Source organism: Ixodes scapularis, unplaced genomic scaffold (assembly GCF_016920785.2).
Source record: "Ixodes scapularis isolate PalLabHiFi unplaced genomic scaffold, ASM1692078v2 PGA_scaffold4__175_contigs__length_147842914, whole genome shotgun sequence".
In the NCBI taxonomy this organism is placed as follows: domain Eukaryota; kingdom Metazoa; phylum Arthropoda; class Arachnida; order Ixodida; family Ixodidae; genus Ixodes; species Ixodes scapularis.
This window is the reverse complement of record NW_024609879.1, coordinates 124,399,284-124,403,616: the sequence shown is the minus strand read 5'-3', so window position 1 is coordinate 124,403,616 and position 4,333 is coordinate 124,399,284. Positions and strand designations below refer to the sequence as shown.

The 4,333-nt window shown below is 41.4% G+C and overlaps 3 non-coding genes across 3 annotated transcripts; all 3 read left to right on the top strand.

Annotated features, from left to right (window-relative positions):
• The first annotated feature begins 2,681 nt into the window (after positions 1-2,681).
• Trnat-agu lies at positions 2,682-2,755 on the top strand. Its single transcript has one exon. It is a non-coding gene; the product is annotated as a tRNA-Thr (tRNA).
• Positions 2,756-2,847: 92 nt separating this feature from the next.
• On the top strand, positions 2,848-2,921 carry Trnat-agu. Its single transcript has one exon. It is a non-coding gene; the product is annotated as a tRNA-Thr (tRNA).
• Positions 2,922-3,016: 95 nt separating this feature from the next.
• On the top strand, positions 3,017-3,090 carry Trnat-agu. Its single transcript has one exon. It is a non-coding gene; the product is annotated as a tRNA-Thr (tRNA).
• Positions 3,091-4,333: the final 1,243 nt, after the last annotated feature.

Sequence of the window (4,333 nt, the reverse complement as noted above, 5' to 3'; positions counted from 1 at the left end):
ACACTCGAAACATCAGCGCCGGCTCAGATCTCAGGTGCTCATTTAACAATTCTCTTGCATCTGTGCTTGAAAATTCCGAAGAAAAATCGCGTCTGCAACGGAATGTATTTTTGAGGCATAAGACCAATTGATAAGACACCCATCCACAGTCTTTGGTAATTCTCAATTTCTTGGATATAATATTTGATTTGCACTCTCTTATAATTTTCGGAAATCGTATTTTTTTAAGTTCGTCAATTCCCATAAGAATTGACTAACTAGTTTGCTAACATAAAGCTGCTTTAACTTTCTGGTCCGAAATGTTTCGAGGAAAATCCATGCTGAAGGTGTAATATCTGTCAGACATACGCGCCTTGATGAGGTAACGTATCTTCCGGACTGTAATCCGTACCCCAATATGCGTGGTATGCAGGGGCACATTTCAATGAAAATAAAATATTTTATTTAGATAGTCCGGATCAGGTGCATAGTCCGCACCTAATACGTGAAGTCGCACGTAAAAAAGAATAAATAATCAACCACACACCTTGACAAATGCCTGCTTTATCAGGTAACACACACACAAATGTTTGTATCAATCATGAATCATCATTAACATACTTTGTAATTTACAAAGTCCGTCACGTCTCGTCATAATGAGCCATTAAAGATATCCTTGTAGAGTTCTCATTTGTACATTTAGTCCGTACCGCGTAAAAGTTTAACCTTTGTACAATGTGTAGTCCGCGGACTATATGGTCAGGAAAATTTGGCGTCTCCCGCAAAGAGTGTTTTAAACAGTCTATACTCGCATTCACCTAAAAAAAAAGTACCAAAAAAGGTTCGGCTCCTTGCAAGATGGGTCTAATTTCCACCCGTCATGTGTTGACTGAAGATATATGCAGGTAAGGGCATCTTGGACTAGATTTATGCTATACTGTCAAGACGTATACACCTTTCAAACTCCAAAGGCATTGTTTCTTCCTTCGACAACCAAATCTTGTAAAGACTACTTAGCGCAGCCCGTGACTATGATGCAAAACGTTATTTTCTTTTGATATCACAAACGAGTATAATTGTTTATCGTGGATATTTAGGAACCGCTTAGAAGACATCAAGCTCTATATTTTCTGATGTTTTTTTTGCGTAGAAACTATACCGTTTAGAACCTACGTGCTTCGGTCCTACTGAACTCAAAGATGACTCCGCTATTCCCCTCCCCTTAGAGATCTGGGTTTTATGCTCAGATACTCCTAAGTTCTGGAGTACCCGTCGTGTCTTATCGGTAGATATCTCACGCAACAGTTGTTTGTCCCTGTACTTTTCCAGCGTCGCGTGCCGTGCTTGAGTCGGCATATATAGCGCTGGAAATAACCGGGGCGGCAGATAAGACGTCACTCATATGTCGGCATCACTGCGATAACTCGAATCACTTTTTCTTCCTTGTGCGGTGCTTGTATCGCTAATTCGACTGATAAGGACCTGTCTCCGAGTGCATGCCCCACTCGACGGAAACGCTTTGGTCATCATACTCCCAAAGAACAGACGAGGTTTTTATTTGAACTACATGACCTTTAAGAGCCCAACTATCCGGAACACATATTTCTGGCTCGAAATCCGTCTTTTTTCTGCCCGAAAACAACCGGTCGAGAATTGGCCGGGTTCAGTCGCGCTCATTCTCGTTTCCATGGTCACGTGGCATTCAAACTATGTGCACCATATATATTCAAAGTCGTGGGTCGTCTAAAATACACATTAAATATTAAAAATAGAAAAGTTCTAAACTTCCCGGGAAGTTGAGAACTTTCCGCCCATAGATTCAAGTAGTTCAATGATGAAATAATGCGCAGACTAGAAAGAAGACGGAAGAAGTGTCTTAGAACGAAAGCGGGGGCAGAAGGATAACCCAGAATAGGCACAAAAAGAGAGTTTGGAAGAGCCAAATCTAGGTCACTGCAGCTCAGTAGAGCCAGCTGGATCTTGCTTCCTTGGTGGAGAGTGCGAACGCTTGCTAAGGCACGTGTTCACGTATTTTCATGCAAGAGCGTCCTCAACCGGCGATTTCCTGAAGTGGTCCTCAATCGTGTTACCCTTGCAATTACATTATTTTTAAAAGGCTGTAATTTGACGGGACTGGTTTTCTTTCAAGAAGTCATTGTGGTATACGATAGCTTCATGAAGCCATCGTGGTATCCAGATTAAACCCTCGAAAAACCCAGCCATGAAATCAAAAATTTTAATTCATGGAGCTTCAAATGTAGTTCTTACGAACGCGTCCAGACCATATGTCACGTATGCAGCGTGACCGCAAGTGTAAGGCACATTACTACGCTGCGCAAGTGCGCACGCTACGCACAAATTCAGTTCGAGCTTTGAAGAAAAGAAAACACAGTTTAATTTTGAAAATGATATATCTTATTTGTGTGTAATTCATCTTATAATAGAGGGAAATGCGTCAGTTAGTCGGTATCACAAATCTTACATGTTTGGAGGCTGAGTAGTTTCGTCGTTTCGTCTCCATATGCTATAGCAGCAGAAGTGGGAGACGTTGGAATTGGAACCGCTGGCTCGTAGCCTGATTACAGCTCATTGATATTCAGTGGTCGCCAGGAGCAGGAGATCAAATTAGGAATTCAGAGGATGAGCTTGGAATAGACATCATCTAATCTGTATCCGCCATCTTTCGTCCCTCGCGACTCGCTGGCGCCGTGGCTTAGTTGGTTAAAGCGCCTGTCTAGTAAACAGGAGATCGTGAGTTCGAATCTCACCGGTGCCTTTTGCAGACCAAAGCATCCAGCCTTTTTTTTTTCAAAAACCGGTTCTTGGCTGCAGTTTTTGATTGTGTTCCTCTCATCTACTGACTGTACCGGCGCCGTGGCTTAGTTGGTTAAAGCGCCTGTCTAGTAAACAGGAGATCGTGAGTTCGAATCTCACCGGTGCCTTTTGCAGACCGAAACATCCAGCCTTTTTTTTTTTTTCAGAAACCGGTCCTTGGCTGCAGTTTTTGATTGTGTGCCTCATATCTACCGACTGTACCGGCGCCGTGGCTTAGTTGGTTAAAGCGCCTGTCTAGTAAACAGGAGATCGTGAGTTCGAATCTCACCGGTGCCTTTTTACTTTTGGCTGAAGATATTGTTGCGTTACTTGATTTGGAGAAGGTACAAAATAGTCGCTAATCTATAGTCGGTTACAAGTCCTAAGAAGGTAGGAGAAGCTCCTCCCACAAGCGTGATATGCGCCCGTTTCAAATCTCTCCGCAGTCGAAAGAGTTCACTGGAAACGCTCCTTGTTCCGCTTGAATGGATTCCAACTTGTCTCCGATCCCACTTTTTAGGAAAACGACCTTCGTATTAATCGGAGGGGGAACCGAGCTCCTCAAAGCAGCCTTTGTATCCATCGGAAGGGGAAGCTAATCCCCGGAAGTCGTATTTGTTTTCATCGGAGGGGGAAAACTCTATTCTCCCTCTTGTGGCTTCCACAATGCTAAATCAAAGTCGAAAGATAAAGCAAATATATACAGAAAGGCAAGACCCTCCTCGCGCGTTGGCCGCGACGTCACGGAAACGATGGGACGCTGTTGGATGCGGAGGTGGCGGAGGGATATATGATTCCCTTTGAGGGGCATTTGCCGCTACCTTCTTAACCTGTAACCGCTATAGTGAACTCTAATTACAAGAAGAAAAAAAAATATCACGAGTCATGGGTAAAAAAGGATAGGTCAAACACGAAGTCCCAAACACAGCTGCCATAAAAGTAAATTTTTACTATGCTAAAATATTTTTTTTCCAAGATGTAAGTTACGATACGATATTTATTATTCTGTGTATCAGATTAATGAAATGCATAGTTATTTATCGAGTTGCCATTTTATGATATTATTTTTATTTTATGATGTTATCAGTCCCCAGAGTAGCCTCTATAATTATTGGTCCAACGACTGATCGTATATTGTTGTGAGATATAATAAAATAAAATAAAACGTACGAATACAAAAAAAAAGGAAGCGATTGTTTAGTAAAAAGATGATCATGGTTTCAAATTTCATCGGCACCTCTGTTTTTTCTCATTGAGAACAATTTTTTAAAATTACTTAGTCCAGGGAAATTCAAAAGTTGATTTCAACGAAAAAGTGTTAGAACACAAGCAAAACGTTGCTTGCTCGCATTTTTGCACTTTCCGCTCTAGTTCCTTCAGAGGCAGTAGTCTCGTACAGCTTACTAAAAAAAGTAATTGATTACCTTCACAATTTTTCTTGGTGAAAAATTATTAAATGAGATTACTTTATTAGTTGAGAAGAAAAGTAATTAAGCGCTACTTACAAAAAAAAAAAAAAAACGCTACTCTTCCGATTCTT